Source organism: Artibeus jamaicensis, unplaced genomic scaffold (assembly GCF_021234435.1).
Source record: "Artibeus jamaicensis isolate MK-2021 breed Jamaican fruit bat unplaced genomic scaffold, CSHL_Jam_final scaffold_369, whole genome shotgun sequence".
In the NCBI taxonomy this organism is placed as follows: domain Eukaryota; kingdom Metazoa; phylum Chordata; class Mammalia; order Chiroptera; family Phyllostomidae; genus Artibeus; species Artibeus jamaicensis.
The window spans coordinates 8971183-8991742 of NW_026522042.1; the positions used below are offsets into that span (position 1 = coordinate 8971183).

General features: G+C 43.6%; 1 protein-coding gene across 6 annotated transcripts in view; it reads left to right on the forward strand.

Moving 5' to 3' along the window:
- Positions 1–20560, forward strand: part of DAB2 (DAB adaptor protein 2) — a 166544-nt gene that overhangs the window by 104104 nt on the left and 41880 nt on the right. For 2 of the 6 annotated variants that reach the window (XM_037138531.2, XM_037138532.2), the window contains exon 1: positions 14861–15155. The exons of 1 other annotated variant lie outside the window; for it this stretch is intronic. The gene's annotated coding sequence lies outside the window, so the exon portion shown is untranslated. Of the gene's footprint in view, positions 1–14860; positions 15156–18776; positions 18862–20560 lie in introns of those variants that run through there. 3 more of the 6 variants (XM_053657284.1, XM_037138534.2, XM_053657283.1) reach the window with 3 other exon arrangements.

Sequence of the window (20560 nt, forward strand, 5' to 3'; positions counted from 1 at the left end):
TTTCCCAAATGTAACTAAAGTTAAACTGATGTTATGTATAATGGCGCAAAGTCCTCTTTGCAAAGTTCAGCAACACCACATGGTAGTCCTTATTTTTGTTCAAGCCACTGGTAGGGAAATGGAGGTCTTGCAAAAACTATTCCAGTATTTCCTGTTGGATAAGCTCCGTTGTTCTCTAAAAACACCAAAAGCAGAAGTGAACGGAGCCAGAAGCGGAAACACTTCCCAAACCTGCAGGGGCTGAGCCAGGCTGGATGAGCAGTGCGGCCTCTTCCACTTTCACGGAGCTCCTCCTGCTCAGGGAAGGGCTTTCCATTCTGTGAAAAGGGCTGGCATGCTAAGTTATTATTTGTATTCATAATGCTTTCTCATAAGCACCCTCTGGAGATCTGCATTTTAATTCAAAATGTGGTCTTCATTTTAGGGATAAATCAGTAAAAAGGGTCTGCACTAACCTGTCATTTTCCTCTTCTATTTTGAAGCTTTCTGTATGGGAGTTAACTTCTCCCAAAAAAAGCTTTTGGAAAATTCCTGGGTAGGCCACTTGCTTGTTTTGTGAATGACGTTTGTGGTCAGCTATAACATCTATAGCATGCCTTCTTATTGCTGCCTTTTTCATGCATGTTTTTCTTATTTTGGCATTTTTATGGAAGTGATTAAATATTACTTGGTTTCAAGCTGTCGTAGAAATTGTGGAGATGCAGAAAATAGTTTCTGGCTGAAATCTAGCACACACATACACACATACATGCGTGCAGCATTCTTAAAATATGTGCAGAGAGCTTTTGTTTGACTCCGCTTGCTTTTCTTTTTCTTTCCCTTTCTTTCTTCTCTCTCTCTCCTTTCCTTTCTTTCCTTCTTTCTCCTAACAATGTGGAGGGAGAGAAATGAAAGTAAATATGACTCCCATGTCCTTTTAGAGCTGATTTTTAATAGAGGAAGCATCGTTTCGATGCCCAAGCCTCCTGTTTTTACCCAGAGTTAACTGTTGTAGAAATGTTGTTTCAAGTTGTATTCAAAATGACTTAAATATTTTTGCAGGGTGTCACCTTCCAAGCCATCACTTTAATGTTTTCAATTTCAAATGGCAAGTTGTACTGCCATAGTAGCTCTTAAAGGGATATTCTTTCGCCACCCCACCCCACTCACCCGCCTCCCCAAAAACATTAAGCTGAAGAAGAAGTAAATTCTGGTGTTCAGACCAAAACTTCCTGACACCCTGATTACTACTCAGTAAGTTCCAAAAAATCTCTAAGGAGCAAAATGGTTTTTATCCCATAAGCTGGTTTATATACCGTTGTATGATAAAATCTAACAATTTTAAGAGAAACTCTGTTTTTTCTTATTGGAAACTTGGGACTCGTGTCAGAATGAAATTCCTGTCAAGACTTCTACAGCTATTAGAGGCAATTAAAAGCCTAGTCAATATCCCATATCTGCCTGTAGACCTAAGGGGAGAAAACGTCCATCTCATTTCATTACTTCCTAGAAAGTTTATTGGAATATCTGACTTCACTCCAAATATTCTAGTAGTTGGGTCTGCATAATACTTGTTATAAGTGAAAGGAGATTAAATATGTGAATATATTTTTTAAATTCTTTATATATTTGTGTTGTTATAATGATAGTGATTAAAAGCATATTCAGCCCTGGCCAGGTAGCTCAGTTGGTTGGAGCATGGTCCTGACACGCCGAGGTTGTGGGTTCCAGTCCAGAAGGAACATCGACCAATGAATACATACATAAATGAACTGGAACGACAAAGCAATGTTTCTCTTCCTCTCTCTCGCTCCCTCAAATTGATTAAAAAATAAAATACCAATAAAGGATATTCAGAAAATTTATTCACCTATTCATATTATTTAATTGCTAGGGTACAATTATGAATTATCTAATAATATTATTATGACATAGGTCATAAAAAAGTCTTAATAGCCCTGGTTGGTCTATTGAATGTGGGCTGTGAACCAAAGCATCACTGGTTCAATTCCCAGTCAGAGCAGATGCCTAGGTGGTGAGCTAGGTCCCCAGTGGGGGCCATGTGAGAGGCAACCACACATTGGTGTTTTTCTCCCTCACTTTCTCCTTCCTTTTTCTTTTCCCCTCTCTCTAAAAATAAAGAAGTTTTATATATATATATATATATATATATATATATATATATATATATCTTAACAAACATGAACCTAGCTAACCACACATTGAGGCTCCCCTAAAAAGTAAGCTGATCTCTAACTCAGGGCCTTGTCAAATTATTTGCAAATACTTGATATGGTTAATTCTTCTTTTCAAACATAGGTGTATAATTATAGCTTTCAACCATACAAATATTTTGTATAACATTTCTGTCATGATTGATTTTATCTCCCTTATCATGATGTACAATTGAACCATGTCACACTTAGAGATTAGTTGTTTGCCCTGAGACACTAAGTAGTGGCTGTGCCAGTATTAGCCACCAGGTCACCTGTACCCAATCCAGGGTACATGGGTACACCTGTACCCAGCCCAATGGCGGCACTGGACCAGGAAAACTGTCTCTTAGAGATACTGAGGAATCTCAAACTTCAACCTGCCTTATTTTGAATAAATTATCCAATGATTTATATCCTCATTAGCATTTTTATTCTGTACATATTTCTATTATATTTTAAGAAAATCCATTCAGATAAATAACAAGTACCCTTACTTACTTTTTAAGTTAACATAATGCTTTTATTGCTTTAAAAAAGTCCTTGAACTTTTTTGTGTCCAGACTTACATGTAATTCAGCCTGGAGACTATTCAATAACAGTGAGTAGTGTGGATTCTTCAGAAAAATTTTTCCAGTCCAGATAGATTCCCAAACAAAGAGTTAAGTTTGCCACTTGAGTCATGTCAGGTTTTATACTTCCTAGTGTGAACAGCACTTCCTTGCACCCCTACCTCCATTCCCTCACATTGTGTTCTTTGCCCAGGTTGAAGGTCACACCTCTTCCTAGGAGTTTTGCTCAGGACTGCCACCATGGTGGGCATTCCTTGGCTGAGAAGAACCAGATGGCCACAGAGACACTGATGTTCCCCTGCATGTCCTCTGGGCGATCCTTCTTCACAAGGGACAGAATATGCTGACTTACCACCACTCTGATTTTTTACCCTAATCCAAACACAAAGGACAGTTGTCCTCTCTCAGCAGCAGGCACAACCCAGAAGATCCTGACTTTATGTAGCTGAAGTCAACCTGTTTGGAGAACTAATTGTTTGGAGAAAGCCCTGAGTTGTACCAGGTATTACATGTAGTACTAAGGTAATTTTCTGACCCAATTAAAACACACAGGCAAAATAGTAATAAAGACAGTATGATTTTACATTATGATGCTCTGAGATCTTTGGGGATTAGAAAGAGTACGCATCTATCTAAAGATAATAAAGGGTAGCTAAGTTCACAGCAGTTGTGACAATGGAGACATTATGGATAATTTTAAAACTCTAATATCTCTATCCTCCATCCTTCCTTCACCTTCATCAAATGATTAAGAGGTCTTTCAGAGTAGGTGAAAGGTTACCTGACAGGGTAGTGGGAGTTAGAAGAACTGGTGTGAATCTTAGCACCTTCACCAGCAATCTTCATGCACCTGCAGGAATTCCCTGGCTTCTCAAAGACCCAACCTTATCATCCTTAAAATGGAAACAAGTGTACTGGTCTGACTTGCAAGATGGATCTGAGAATCAAATGAGAATACGTTTGAAAATGTATTAAACTTGCATGCAAGAAATGCATAAATCAACATCTTGTTTCTAAGGTCACACCAATTTCCAAGTTCTATCCCACTCTTTTCCCACCCTCTGGCAGAGGAGCCACTCACACCTGAGCAGCAGAAGAATAAGGAGGAGAAGTGAAGCCCCTTCACCCCCCGATACCTGCAGTACCTTCATAACGTAGAATGGCCTTCTGTTGCAATATCCTGGTTACCAAAGACGTCCCTGAAAGAAAACCCCCTTGAAGCTCTATAGATTAATGTATTTACTTTATGAAGCCAGGAAAGGAGAAACAAACTCTGGAATAACTCATCAGACAAACACATGACAGCAATACAGGCCTCTTTCTGGGGCTCAGAAGCCAAACAGACTTTGTACCTATTTGTTCTCCTCACTCCTGTGGTGTGAAGCAGATAGGAAAGACAAGGTCATTTTGCAAATCATCTGACTTCAGCCTGAAATCAGTAACCCAGAGAAGAAGCACCCAGGAGCACAGAGGCACAAAAGAGGGGCCAGGCCTGGGCCTTCTGATAAGGCCTGATGTTGAGTAGAGAGTCGTTGATGTGGCTCAAGCCTTCATCCCCGGAAGCCTTGCTCCAGCACAGACTGGGTCCCCTCTCAGGATGGGATGGGCAATTAGGGAAACAAAGCCACTCTCTCAGTCAAAGGGTACTTTATATGCAAAGTCTAAATTATGAGTTTCTAAATACTGAAAGAATTTTGGTTTTTCTATAAAATAGTTCCACATGGGACGCTTTCTGTGTTAAATCATGGAAATCCTAGAGAGTGAAGCTATGGCTCATCTACAGCACCCACCTGATAACCCATCAGTAACTGGCACATGGAATATGTTGAATGAATGAATGAATGAACCAACAAACAAATTCCATAGAACACCAAATGGTAGTAGTGATCTTTAATTTGTTTACTATGGAAACTATAAAATAGGAACAAAAACAAAATTGTGTATTGAACCCCCATTTATATAACCATTGCTCTGCTTCAACAATCTTGTTTTATCTATTTCAGTTTGAAGAACTGAGTACATATTTTAAAGAAAATCCATGATTGCATAAAATTTCATCCATAAATACTTCACTTTATATTTCTTATACATAAAGACAATCCATGTACACACTTGATAAAATTAAAAGTAATTCCTTAATAGTTTCTAAAATCCCAATATCCTTTAATGTGATATTTTAGAATCATAATTCAAACAAGACATACAAAGTTGTATATTTTCTTCATCTTTTAAGTCTCTGTAAATCCATGACAGTATTTCCCACCCAAACCCACTCCATTTTGTTAACATCATTGACTCGTTCAACAAAACAAGCCACGTGTTCTGTAGAATGTGAACATTCTGGATTTGGCTGACATGCCTGGCGATGTCATTTAATTTGATCCTCTACTTGTGTATTTCCCCTACACTGGTAAATATACCTAGAGGTTTGATTAGATTTAGTCTACTTCAAATTTGTTTTAGTGGATCTGTATTGGTGTAGAAACTGCACAACTCTTTTCTAGAACTTTGGACCAGAGGAACAGTAGAAGTTGGATAAGTATCCCCTTGTGAAAGAAGGAAGGCCAGGCCTGCCAGGATAAACATTTCCAGTCTAGAAGAGTGGGTGAAAAGGAAAAGTTAAATCATGTTTGGAGATGGCAATGACCAGGCTCTGTCAGGTGGGGAAAGGTGCCATCTCACATTCAGTGACATCACACGACACTTTGACGTTAGTCACAGTGGGAGTAGTTACCCCATGCAGATCAGCAAATGCTATCAATCAGAACTTTCCTATTCAAAGACTTGCTTACCAATGTACAATTGCCTATAACTCAGACTCACTCACAACAAAATATAATGGGGGGGGGTGTCAGATGGAGAGAATGAGAGAGAGAAGACAGAGATTGTCACCAAATTCCTAGGTGTAGGTTAATGTCTAGCATTAGTTTTAAAAATTGCCTCAAAATAACAGAAAGTGTCCAGTTGACAGGTAAACACGTAGAAGAAAGGTCATGGTTACACATTTTCCAGTTGGCCTCAGTGAAGAGACTATAGGACTTGAGCATTTCCAGCAACAACTGCAGAGCCTGGCACTGGTTTCCCCTTCCCCCAAAGCCACACCTAGCTTCACCTTTGCAGATGGTGTTTCTTCAGCAAATACACTTCTGGTGACCTCGCCTCTTCCTCTGGAGGCTGAAGCCACAGCGATCCTGGCAGAGGCCCGATGCATAGGCTTCTGGAACTTTGGCTCAGTTCCCAGCAGAAGCCAGTGATAAGGTTTCCTTCCCTGGGCTGCCTGGCAGAATGCTCTGCCCCAGGAGACAGATTGGGGTGGGGGTGGGGAGCAGTCTGAACATTAATCAAAGTAAGTGTGATGTCCTCACCATGGAGAAAATTGAGGTAGCTCCATTGAGATGGACTGATTCCATCCGCAAGCCAGGTAGAAACTATTTAAGGACTATCAGGCATTCCTACAACTTGTATCTTCCACCAATATTTCTTTTAAAAAACAGCAGTTTATGTCTTGAACCAACACACACACCTCCTACCACCTCTATCTGTACCCGATCTCTGTTAAAACTCTTCTCAGAGAAACAGTCCTTTTCAGTGGTTCTTCATTGCCGACCTCTCATTTTCTCTTCTCCCTCTCACTGACCATCATCCAGTGAGGGCCAAGCCCAATATAAGGTCAGGACAGAGATTTCTCCTTATAGTCAAAGTCTAGACACCAAATACCACCTGGAAAGAGTGCAAGAGTGCTGAGGTCATAATCAAAGCCAAAAAAAAAAACAAGAAGAAGAATCACAATGAGGCCATTGATTCAGGGAGGAGAAAGGAACAGGAGCTGAGGAGCCAAGCCCAGTGTGGGATGAGGAAGGATAAGGAACCCAAATGGCACAGAGTGTGGAGGGAACCCACCAGCAGACGGTGATCAGCATGTGTTCCAACGCTGCATTGGTGAGTCGGAGTCAGTCTTGTCGTTTCTTTATAACATTCTAACAAGAGCCAGCCTGCCAGAGGAGTTAAGTCACAGACCCTGGAACAAGACCACCTGGGTTTGAGCCGGGCTCTGCTGTTGACTAGCTCTGGGAACTTAGTTTCCTCAGTTTCTTTATCTGAAAGGGAGATAATAATAGGTTTTAGCTCACAGGATTATGAGAATTCAATAAATTATGAGCTATAGAGCATTTAGCAAAGCATTATATGACATAAAGGTAAAACAATATGCGTCCATGCACCCTGCATGAAACCATATGGGGAAAAAATCACCAGCACGATCAGAGCTTTTATTCAGTTACCTCTCTTCCTTCTCTCTAAGGAAACTGCCTTCTTAAATTTGTTATTTGCAATTCCCATTCACTTTCATATTCATCCATATGAATAGTTGTATCTCTAAGTAATGATAAAATTGTATTTTTCATATTTAAAACCATATGTAAATAGCATCATGCTTTATGCATTCATCTGACATTCGTTCTGCCTTCTCAACTCATCCTCATTGGCACAAGCAGGTTGTGGTCGCACATCCATATCAGTGCTATTATTGTTGGGGTATTACTGAGGGATGTACGCACCGTAATTTATTTTTCTGCTCTCTGTTAATGGACACTTCTATGGCTTCTAAGCATTCTTTGACATATTTCTTGGCAGACGAGTTCTAATTTCTATATGCTGACTTAGAACTGAAATTTCTGATGTTTAAGGTATACTTATTTTCAAATTTATTTTAAAAAATTAGTTCTTTAAAATGTTCCAACAAATTCGCATTATCAGCAGCCCTCTAATGTGTGCTAACTACTACTGCAAGTCTTTTAGACAGGTTAACAGAATAACTCAAAACACTGTGAAGGAAGCCCTATTATTTCCCTCACTTTATAGAAGTGCAGCAATTTTCCTCAGCCCACACAACTGGTAAGCTATGGAGCTGGGATTTACACCTTACACACTGGTTCCAGAAGTGTGCCAGATGCGAAATAGGATATAATAAAAAGCTGAGCTATGGTGACCAAAAAGTATTGTAACGTGGTTAAAAAGTGTCCATTGGAGGTGAGACTTCATGTAATCCAGTATGGCTTCCTCTTAACCTCTACATAGATTGTACTTCCAAACCGACCCATTCTTAGGTTCCAGGGGTACATGAATCTTGCAGACACTGTTCAGCCCAGTAGAGGATCTCCTTCTGCCATCTATGGCCAAAGACAGGAGCCCAATCTTCTCATTTTTGTCACTTGATTGTTCAAACTGTGTATTTTAAAGTAAATTCTAGACTTAGAGGTAAGGCAAAAAGTAGTACAAGAGTTCACGCATACATTTCCCCCAGCCCCCCAATGTTAACAGCTTATGGAACCGAAGTGCAATGATGAAAACTAGGTAGTAATATTAATTAGATAGTAATATTGAGACAGAACTAATGATTCAATTACAGACCTTATGCAACTTTGACCGGTATTTTCTCTAATGTCCTTTTTCTATTCCAGGATTCAATTCAGAATCCCACATGCCATTTAGTTTTTGAGCTTCCTTAGTTTTCTATCTGTGACGATTCTTCCATCTTTTATGACTTGTGAGGAGCCCTGGTCAGGTCTTATGTGGAATGTCTATTAATTTGGATTTGTCTAATGTTTTCTCATGATTGGATTGAGGTTATGCAATTTGGGGCACAAATACCACAAAAATGATGTTGTGCCCTTCCCGATGCATCATACTGGGGTATGTGTGTCTATGCTGGTGCAGAGGAGTCTGATCTACTTTCCACGTGACAAGCTTTTGGATCTTTGAAAAGAGCTCTGCTCTCCATGGGCCTCCCCTTCCTAACCAACCTCCTATACCCAAGATGTCTCTTGCCCTGGCTACATACTCTCGGTTGAGTCAGGCCTCATGGGTAGAGCCCCCAGTAGTTCTCAGTCGCCAGGACATTTCCCTCACTGCCCACGCAGCCCTGCTGTGGACACCCTTCCATTTGTCAGGGTCTTTTGCATGAAGGAGTATCTGTAGTAGATATTCTTTTCCAGGTGTAGACAGACCAATACAGGATCCTGGAAACCCCAAGAGTTGTCACTAACCGCTGTAATTATGGTTGGGCCGTGAGTGCATGAGTGGTATGTTCCAGGTCATTCCAGGAGAGTTGAGTAATAGTTTTAGCTCTGTCCCTACTTCTATAAACAAAAGTAAGTCAAGGTTTCTGTGCTTACATTTCTAAACCTTTAGAGAAAGAAATGCTTGCCCTAACCTGTTTGACAATAATGTTGTGAGGACTAATATCAGATTAGTGCAAAAGACTCCAATAAAATCCTCAGATAAAAAAAACTGACAAGGAGAATTTAGCTCTACACCCATACTACAGTGGGCTTTAATCTTGTTTTGTGTCATGGGGTCCTTTGATAATCAATGAAACCTAGGGTGCACCTCCTTAGAAAATGCATATAAGCATGGGTACGCACATGTTCATGAGCTTCTACATCACTAGGAAGTTAAATCACCTTGGACTCCAGACGTTTTCTTTCCATTCTCTAATTAAGAAACAATGTGGAGCCTGAGCATCAAATGAGTTCAGCAAATACTATTCTTTTTTATCATCCACAAGTGGCACCTCCAGTTTGGAACTGAGGGTATTAATCCAGCCCAGGGGCCCTCACACAACCCGAGGCCTTAGACTGAGCAGAGTGGAAATGTTTGGGGATTGAACTGAGCATCTATGGATGGTGAGGCACTTTTCTCAGCAAAAGCAACAGATCTTCAGAGTAAAAGAGGTTGGTTTTAGTGCCCATTTTCTCACTGGCTGCCTTCCACCCCACTTATATCTCCGCCTTTCAGCAGAAAGTCACTGGTCTCTCTTTGGCAGGATGAAACAGATCCGCCAAAGTAATGCTCACTAATATGTCAGAAAATCATGGTCTGGTGCTGTCCTACGCAAGGGGTCAGCCTTAGGAAAGTTCACTACAACCCAGGCAGCATAGGTGTCTGAGCACATAAATTACTAATGATGGAGTTTCTGATATTGGTGGTGGCAATAAGTGGGACAAAAACACCTTTCTAGTAATAATGGAGTTTTTTGCATAATTTTTACATACCTTATAGTATTTATGTAGCCTCACACTTTACAAAGACCTCTAGGAAATATGACTTTGCTTCCCACCAAAGACAAAATGGGAGGGGAAAGCCAGGAAGGCCCATTTTATGGGGAAGGAAATGGAGTCATGAGAAGTTAGGTGACTTGTCCTCGGTTTTGCAGTTAGCAAGAGACGGAGCCAGGACTTCCACCTGGATCTGATCCTAAAGGCAATCTTGTACATAATATACAGTTTCGATTTTCCAATGGCCCCTTTGAAGCCAGGATGGAGTATCCCTTCAGGAATAGTAGAGGGTCGTTCCAGGAGTTGAGAGTCCTATATTCTTCTCTTTTTCTGGGTAACCTGAAGTTGGGTGCAGGTTAGGGTTGACAATCTCTTCCACCTGGTCAAAAATAGTGAGGGGGAAACCTGTTGCCATTCTGACTGATGGGACCACTGGACCCAGGCCACAGCGGCTGCTGAGAGCCAAAGGGAGGAATAAAGGCCAGGGTGTGAGGTGATGTGCCCACTTCCTCCCTCCTAACCTTGTAGTTCTCTCTCTCTGCACAGTTCTCATCCCCGAGTAGAGGACAAAACCAGTATTCTCTGACTGCGGGGGAAATGCAGCATTTCTAAAAATGTGGTCTCCAGCTCTACAGCAGCTGAGTCACTGGAGCTGCTGAGGAAAAGCACACGTTCCAGGCACTTCATACGCCGCCACCAACCTGCCCTCAAGCCTTTCCAGTCCAGGCCTCTGAGGCCGGGCCTGAGTTTGCCCTCACAGTGAGCTTGCAGGACGTCTGTGTTGAGCGCTGAAGGGTGAGAACTATTGCTCTGGAGACCAGCTCAGAACACAAAAACAATGGTGAACACTCACTTTTGAAAGACCTTGTGGAAAACGCAACAATGAAAGTCATTTTATGAGATTTGACAACTCTTTTTTTTAATCTTAAAATCATTTGGTGCATTTTAAAAATTACACAAACCAGTGCATATTTCATTTCACTTAGGTGTATAAGTGCAATCGACATCTACATACAGGCAATTTTAGTTTCTTTTCCCTTTGGACACAGCGTTCCCCCCCTTTTTCTCTGACTGCTCTGACCTCCATCAGGTCCCAGTAATTGCTACTGCAGTCCAATCTCTAGTCTCCCTGAAACTCGCACACACCCAAACACGGGTACTCACAGCTAGATGAGCAGGTGTTGCACTCCACGTTACACAAATCAAAGCATCGTTTATACTTCTTCTATATCTTGCTTTTCTCACTCAACAATACCTAATAAATATTATTCCACATTACAAGGTTGAACTCCAACTTATTCCTTTAAAGGACTGAATGCTATTTCACACAGGTACATCATAACTTATTCAATCATTCTCCTACTGACAGACATTAGTTCCCAGGGTTCTGCTGCTGTGGACAATGCAGCAATTAACATCTTTGTATTTTACACATATGTTTATTTCTAGGGGATAGGTTTTGCAGATGGGGTAGTGAACTACATGTGTTTGCTAAAATAATAATTAATATTGGTACTTTGCAGATTACCATATATGCATTTTTATTTCTCATAACTCTTTCCAACTTGCTTTCCAAATAAGGTAATATTTTAGCCAGTAATTCATATGAGTATTCTTTTTTATTATTATTTTTTTTATCCTCACCTGAGGACACACTAATTGATTTTTAGAGAAAGGGGGAAAAAGGAAGGGAGGGAGGTGGGGAGAGAGAGAGACAAACATTGATTGGTTTCTTTCCACATTCTCCCCAACCAGGAATCGAACCCACAACTTATGTACCTGCCCTGACTGGGAATCAAACGCACAACATTTTGGTGTATGAGACAGCACTCCAACCAACTAAGCCACTTGGCCGGAACTGAATATTCTTTCTTAACTTTACTCTTTTCATTATAAAAATTTATGTTGGTAAAAAAATGTATTTGGTTATATAAATGCATCATATTGAATTTTTAAATGTTCTTCACTTTACACCACTCCTACTTTGCAAGTAGCATTGAGTTTTACTAACATTTCATATCACAAGCAAATAGTAAGTATGGCGTTCTGAGTTGTAATACAGGTGTAACCAAGAAAACAAACAAAAGCAACCTACAAAACAAAAACAAACTGCCTTCCATGAGGCTACCCTCCCAACATTTTAAATTTTAGATTTTAGGTAGATAGGGCAGTAGATAGATAGGGAAAAGCCTCCAGGGTTTGTCCTGCCTTGTCAAGGAGTCAAATCTGGCAGGGCCAGTTTCTCTGCATCTATAAATACACGAGACCTATCAAGGTCAGAGAACATTTTCTGAGAACAATAGCTATTCTCTTCCTTTTTAAAGGACGCTGAGGAGGTGGGAAAGAAAAGATGTGACCTTGCTAGACCCACGGACTTCAGCCGACACTCGTCTGAGGTGAACAGCTGGAGGTGTCCAGCGAGGTGTCCAGCGAGGTACTGAGGTGCACAGTTTTCCAGCGAGGTACCGAGGTGTGCAGTTTACCTGTGGACAAGTCCGAAGTGGCGGTTACAGTTCATAGGAAATGGCAGGATTCAACATGGATGTTTAAGGGAGGTAAGGGCAGCAGGGAAGGGGGAAGAAGAAGCTCTTGCAGAGGAGAGAGAGAGAACATGCATTAGGTCTGGGAGCAAAAGGGGGGAAAACCAGCTTAATTATGGAAGAAAAGACATACACACAGGATAGCTCACAGAGACAGAGTTGCTGTGGAAGCACATTCCAGGAAAATCTTAAGAGATTACTTTAATAATAAACCATGCATTCTTCAGCAAGCCATCACGGGATTAACTACCCCTTTCCTAGGCTGGGAATGCAGTCGTCAGTTTTATTTTTTTCCTTTCTCCCTCACAGGCAGGTTTTGTGTGCGGGGAAGAGTCATGCGAGGACCAGCCTCTCCAACAATGCATTGAATTGTCCTCACTTTAACTTCTCAAACATTAGTTTCAGTAGCAACAAGAAAAGACCACGGTTCAGGCAGAGTTAACATCTGGGGTGGATCAGGCTGTGATTCTCAGCTGCAAGGGTGTTCATCTGAGTCCTGCAGAGAAGTGAACAACATCGCTGGGACAGGGGACTGTGTGCCACCAGGGAGAAGAAGGGTTAAATGGTTTTCCTTTTTGTTCTTCAGGGAAGCAGGACACTGCAGTACTGCCAGAAGCAGTATCAGCGCCTTAAAGAATAAAAGTACACTTCAGATAGAGTTCTCCACGGTCCACTCCTGAGATTTCTGTGTGAAATGACAGACTGTCCATTCGAAGCTGTCTGTGGGGAGGTGTGAGCCCACTGCCCCTAAAGCCCCGCGTTCATCACAGTCCTCCTGCAACTACAGCTCATTGCAGATGAAATCATTTTCTCCCTCTGGCTTCTTGAGCAAATCCTGTTCATTTGCTGGGGCAGAGCAAACATAAGCTAGCATTTCTCAGCAAGAGTGTTTTTTGATTCAAAAAATAGGTTTGGGGGGCCACTTCTGAGCTGAGAAAGTATTGCACATTGAGGATTAGTAGAGACCTTTCATGCTTTTGTTTTTAATTGTCAAAGCCTTCCTTCGCCTGAAATCAGCAGTCACTTATGTCTTCAGCTACTTAGTCTACGAAGTGAAACCACCCCTTGGGAACGCAAAGGGCTAGGTCCTGAGATGTGTTCAAATCTACATAAATGTTACAAACACCATCTTAAGACTAAAGTGTACACACCTCTTGTCACTCACACGAAGTTCTTTTAAACAAACAATGGGAAATTACCTCACCGGAATATTGAACACTGTCAGCGAAAGCCTCCTCGCCCCCTGCACCACCAGGTGTGAGGGAATGAGACAGGTGGCAGAAATAGTAGGGTCCAGGAGAGACGGGATTCCCATCCTCCTGGGGCTGGGCCTGCCCCTGGGACCCTGGCTGTTCCAAGCCTGACCTACTTGAGGGCAGGGGCTGCCACTCACATGGAGCTGCCCCAAATTACACAGCGGCTTCGCTGCTGGGGCCAGACTTGGACCACAAAATACATCCTTGGTGTCCCAGGAGCGCCATGTGAACCCCTAGCTTCCAGAGGTAAAATGCACATGTACTGGGCCTTACTTATTCTGTCTGATCAATAATAACCCTTTCCCATCCAACTCACAATGTGGCATTTTCCTTTATTTTAGTACACGTTGTCTCTGCATAAAGCAGGGACATAGACATGCTCTTCACAAGAATATTCTCACAGTTCTTTAAAAGCACCAAAGCTCTGCGAGTGTGTTTTGCAAGTGTCCAGGATTTTTAAGTGTGGAGAAAATGAACTCCCAACGCGTGGAGGTTCACTGAAACACGGTGTGGAGCGCTTTCTGCCGCTCAGCACGCACAGATATTTTATTTCCCGTATTTCCCATTTCTCAAAGAGATGTAAGAAACGCCATGGAAATTAGTACCAATGTTAAACACCCACACGTGGATGCACACGTACTGCGAGAGAAGCCAGTGCGTAATTAGTTGATATCGGATATACAGCTTATTTAGACAGGTTATACAGACACGAACACTTTTGTTTATATCGATTTCATAGAAAGAGAACGGTTTTTATATCTGTCTATAGGGGGTTATATTACATATGTAAATACAGTAGGTTTTACATATAAACAGAGATTTCCCACCGATTCGAGTGAACCCCCATGTGGAACGGAAGAGACCCCATCCCTTCGGAGGAGGCAAGCACAGGGCCGGCCGTGGCCACCGCAGATCTGAGCTGGGAACTGCCTCTTGCCAGGAGAGTCGGGAGTGAAGGCAGTCCTTTGTTCCTCCAGACCCAACGGGTTAGGAGGACGTCGTGCGCCACATCGCTCCAAGCGGCAATCCAGGAAGGAACTGGTGGGGTGAAGGTCGGGGTCCCAGCCCTTCCCGAAGGAGCTGCCCTTCGCTGTCCTCACTTGCACCCTCCCCGGCGCCCCCGGCTGCAGGCCAGCCCCGCGGGTCTGAGTCTGGGGTTTGGACGGCGCCCCGCTGTCCCCTCCCCTCCGCGCGGCTCGGCTCCCCGCGATCGCCCCCCGCTGGCGGGGCTCGCGAGCCGGGCGCAGCCGTGTCCTGTGCGCGGGGGCACCCCGAGTTAATAAACAGTTAAGTTTGGAAGACTCAGCAGACACGTTGAGGGGGAGTTACCGAGCCCAGGCAGCAAAAACATCCCGGCGCATTCCTGGGGAGTCCTCAGCTGCCAGCATCTGATTACAACCATATCTCGCCGGGAGTGGCCCGCGGCGGAGGCTCCCGGGCCCGCGGCTATTTAAGCGCGGCCGCCGTGTGGGCTGCGCGGCTGCCTGGAGGCTCGGGCGCGGGCGAGTCATGCTCGCTTCGCAGCGGCGCTAGCTAGCCTGTGAGTAGCTTTCCAACCCTTCTCCCCTTTGGCTCCATTTTTTTGCGACCTCCTTCCCTCCTTTGCTTTTCCCCCCTTTGGGGTGCAGGCGGGGCACTGTTGGGGAACCTTAGCCAGGAGGCGGTGGACTTGGGGACACCAGCGGTTGGGTTGCGCGGCCTGACATCCCAGGAATGCTGCCCTGGAATGCATTTACCTTTGGGGTCGGTCTCCAGATGTCCAGCTTGTGACATTTCACAAGCGCCTCCCTTTTGTGTGTGCGCGCGTCTGTGTGCTCGTCGGGCAGCCCTGGTGGGGCTCCGGGCCGCCTGCCCACCGCCTCGTTAACTCCTCCGAGGGTGTTCGTTTTTTGCCGTGTGACAAAGGCTGGGAACCTGGTATGTGCCGCTGAGAAGCTTTTTCCTGGCGACTGACAACGCAGGGCACGAAAACGTGAACTTTCTCTTACACGCGCAATAAGAAAGTATCTGCCCAAGACCCTGAACAAACTTGTTTTAAATCCACGCAGCCCAGAGCGGTTCAGGGGTGTTTGTCTCCTTGCTGTAAGACGGCAGGCCGGAAAGATGAAGTAAGAATTGTAGAAAACGGGGAAAAATGAATGGGTTAAAGGCTTTGGAGCCCCGGTCAAAATAGCGGTTTCCAAAGCATAGAGCTGACTCTGTTACTCGTCTCTGCTGTCCTTTCTTCTTGACTTAATTCTTCGCCGGGAATTCAGATCCCCAGTCAGTTCCAGCAGGGAGCTGTTGGAGTCCAGAGGGAAATTTTACTGGATTAAAGAGGCTTCAAGAATCTGGATGTTATCTCCTCCCCAGCAGCCCCCACCTTTTCCTCTTTCTCTTTAGTTTGTGTTTGGAAGGAAGAGAGACACTCTGTAAAATGAGCTAGAGCAGAAATAAGCTTCCAGACACATGGAAAAACTTAAAAATTATGGAGGGGGGACTTCATGAATAGTAAATGTTGTTATTGCACTATAAAGTGACTTAATGAAAAAATTTCTGGCCCTAATCAGGCAAAGCAGGGGGGTGGGGGAGAAGTAAAAAGACAGAGGGAACTCAAACAGAAGGAATGGTTGAGCAGGAAAGAAAGCAGTTACAAAAAATGCCTTCAAGACATCTGATAAGGCTCTTGGAATGGCTTTGATGCGATGGATAATTGGCCTCCCTTACAGGGTGGAGGTTTACTCCCTGCACAGGAGCCTGGCTGCTGGGGAGGGAGGAACTAGCTGGGATGGGACACAGGGCAGCCACCAAAGGGCTTGTCCCCGCACTCTGTGCGGGCTCCACACTTGTTTCTTACACCAGCAGCTGGACCTTAACTGGGCTGCACTTCTCTGGGCCCCGTGCCCACCCACCTCAGCCTCAGTCTCTCCCTCACTGAAGGGCAGATGAGCCCAATGACGCTGTAAGAAAGTTTATCATCTTGAGAAGTCAGGAGTGTTTGGGACTGTGCTCTCCTTAATCTTTGGGAAAGGACCATGGCAAACAACATAACACAACGCAGAGTGTGCACTGTGGACAGTCCGGAGAAAGCAGAGGAGACCCAGCGGTGTGTTCCGATGTGTACTTCTGGGGCAGGTTCCTTCTTCAACATCCTTCCTAGATCGGTTTCCTCCTGGAGCAGAATAGATTATTTTTCCTGTTGTTGAATGACTTAACTTCTCCCTTTCTTTCCCACTGCCATCTCTATCACTTCTTATCCAATGACTTGCCCTAGAAACCAGTTCTTTATAAGCTATGAACTCCTACATTTTAACATCCGACCAGAACAAGTAGATGGTAGGGGCCGTCTTCTGAGTTTGAACAGGGACACATGTGAGGTTGCCATTCTGGGGATCTTGGGTACCGTTGATCTTCACCTGAGGATATAAGGAGAGCAGGGAGATACGGCCCTTGTTAAACACCTTGCCTAATTTGTTAGACAATCTGGAGTCTGCATTTCCACTCAAGGATTTTTATAGTTTTAGATTCAACTAAAAGTCCAAATTCTTATGCATTAAGCTTATTCTTTGCCTTACTCACGAGGTTGAAAGCATGTCAGTCACTTTGTTTGGATTGGAAAGAATTGCTTTTAAGACACTTGTTGGTATGAAGGTGGTGGGACAGGGACCGCTGGAAGCTGCTGGCTAGCTGGTTGGGGTGATATTTATTGGCCTGCTTGGCCATGCCTCAGTTAGCTGAAGATTAAGAGAGCAGAATAGCCAATGCCTTGCTGAGTGGCTCCTGGCCAGCAGGAGGCTTTGTGGAGACGTGGACTCTTGGTGACCCACCAAGTATGGTACAACCGCTTCATCTCCCATTCTACCGTCCCATGTTTGCAAGCTTAAACCTTCTACCACCAGTATTTTCTACCAGGATAAGTTCGAAGGCTTCATGTGTTTCTCTTCCTCAGTCTCTCCTGGCTTGAAGATCTCAGTAATGCTCTTTTTAAAGACAAAAAGCTACGATGCTGAACTACCAGAGAGGGCTGCCCAGCAGACTGGGCTCTCCAGGGAGTTACCTGCTCTCCTGGTCCTCAGGACAAGCCTCCCCCAGTCACAAGGCCTGAGAGCCCACCGCACTGGTTGGGAAAGTTTCAGTAACTGACCTAACATGTCAGGTTCCTGCCCTGCAAACAGAACCGGAATGAGAACTAGATTGGCTACATGACACACCTGAGTAGCAGTACGCGGCCATTTCAACTTCTCCCCGGTGCTGCTGTGTCACACTCAGGTCGAAGCGTGCCACTGAGCGGGGCAGAGGTAGGCCCAAATCACGCTGCGGTGGAATAGCTGTAGCAACAGGTAGGTGTGTGTAAGGGAAGCCTAACTCACGGGAGCATTTCCTGACTCGATGGACTGTGTGAATTGGAAGGGAATGGGCCAGCAAGTCTTCTCTTCTTCAAAACACATGCTAACTCCTGCTGAGGGGGGCGCATGGCACCGAGTATGGACCCGGAGGACTGGCCCCTGCCAGTTTCTTCCTCCCGCCTAGTGGTTGAGCCTATGTGTTCTGGAGTCCCATGGCCTCTTCTGGCCTTGGTGCAAATCCCAGTTACAGCACTGCTGCTGACCTGACCTTGGGCAAGTTGCATAACCTCTCTGCAAGCTTCCTTATCTGCAGAAAATAATTGTACCTACCCCTAGGTTTGTTGGGAAGACTTAATCTGACACGCTTAAAATACTTCACTCTGTCTGGCTTAGAAATTGTGTTTTTTTTTGTTTTGTTTTTTGTTTTTGCCCCTTCAACAACTGAATTATGTTATCTTAGTAAGAACTGAACACGAAATGGAGAATTTCTTTGTCAGAAGTGGACACAGCTTGTCTACCTGAAAGATGTTAATCATTCAAGCACTTAATATTAACAAAACCAGCGTGTTTGCTGTGCTCACGCTAGAATAGACAGGGAGTTACTCTCTGTTCCCTGCCTGGAAGCCTGCAGTGCGGTTCGATCAAGCTGACCTTCTCTGGTCTCACTGAAGCCTTCCCTACCCCCATCTAAGACTCCCTCCAGAGAGGGGACAGCCCTTCCCCCTGAAGTCAGCAGTATAGCTGAAGGAAGTGGGAAGGGAGGGACATCCGTGCTAAACTGAGAAACTAGGCTGTAAATAAAATGTCTTCCCAGTGAAGGCAGCCCCATACTCTTGTTGCCCACATATCTGGGCAGGTTGCCATGGTTATTCCTCTTGCTGAATCCTTCTCCTACCTTGGGAGGAAGCCTGGCAGTCTACGGTAAGCAAAATCTGAATAAGTGGCTTCCTGGTCTAAAAATGGGAGTTATATTTTTATTAAGTGAGATAGAATCTTCCCTCTACCTACCTCATCCTTTTCCTCTTCTTCTAAACTCGTTTGAGTCCTACTACTTAATTGTCTAACTCTTCTTTAATTCTTACATCATCAGGGTAGCAAAACATGAAGGCTTATGAAATTTCAGGGACATAAAAGCTATTGCCTCAATATTGAAGCAGCCTGGCCATTTTCCTCTGCTACCATAATGTATAACTTAGGGCAAGTAACATTTAACTGTCTTAAACTGCTAAGAATTCTGAGTGAATGGAACAGACAGTGTGTTCAGCTGTAGGGAAGTTACCAAGAAGCAGAATCATGAGGATTTTCACTTTGATTTTTTTAAGTAACCACAGAGTTAAAGGAGCAGATAACACAGAAAGTAGCAATCCTGAAATATCTAGGATTGAGACACTGTACAGCCTGGAAGGAATTTGGGTGATGTGCTTTAAGGATATGTGCTTTAAGGGTTTCTTTGGGTAAAAAGCTACCCTATTTCTCCCTAGCAATGTGGTGCCAAGTATTACAATGAAATATGCTTGGATCTTTTTGTCACAGATTAACTGCCCTAAGTTCTCCTTTAACAATCCAATTAATTGACTCTTCCACACTGGACACTTGGTTGGTATGGTGTGTATGTCACAGCTCCAGAAGTCAGATATATGAAACAGTGGTTCTCAGAGTGTGGTCCTCAGACCAGCTACATCAGCATCACTTGGGAACTTGTAAAAATTACAAATTCTTGGTTCCCATCCCAGAACCACTGAACCAAACTCTAGCGATAGGGTCCATCCAGCTGTATTTCAACAAACGCAACACGTGATCTAAGAGAAACTTTCATAATTTAGTTGTTTTATAATTCAGTTGTTCAGTGGAAAGCGTAGCAAAGTATCTGAATTCCTTCAGTCATGGAAATAATAAAGCAGAGCATTTAAATATAGCTCAGTGTAACTGAATCTTGGGATGCAAGAGGGTGAAAAAGCACAGACCTTGGCATTTTTCCTGCTACCTCAACAACTGCTTTCTTGGTCTTAGGAAAACCAGTGTAGCCCTTAGTTTTATCACTCACTTCCAAATCCTTTTCCCTCCTCTGAGGTTTTTAAAGAGCATAATTAATCTCCATTTATTAGGAGACTGTCCCAGTTACTTCTTTAAAAAAAGATTCCAGAAAACTAGATCATTACCCTAGAACCAGAGAATTTTCTCTGACCTATAAAAGTTTTTATTTTGTTTCTCGTGCCATGCCCAGAGTGCAGACAAAGGCTTCCCCATCGTGGTGAATGACCTGCTGCATTTAGTTTTTATAGAGTTTTATGGTTTATGAAGTAATGTCCCATTCTCCCATTTGACTTTCACTTTAAATAACTTCAGATAGAAAAAAACATCTCCTTTTTAAAAAAAACTCCATTAAGATCAGTAGATATCAGCTTGCCCAAGGTCATATCATTAAGTGGTTGAGCCAGAATTCAACCATGAATCTTTATGATGTGAATCTTGGTGCTTATCGGAATATTCACCAAGTCCCTATTATGTGCTAGGCCGGCAGTGGAGGAACTTCCAGTGAGTTGAAATGGAGAAGAAAATCTACATCCTGTGAAACAAAGAATGTAGACTATGGGCCTGCCATTCCTTAGAAATGTTACTC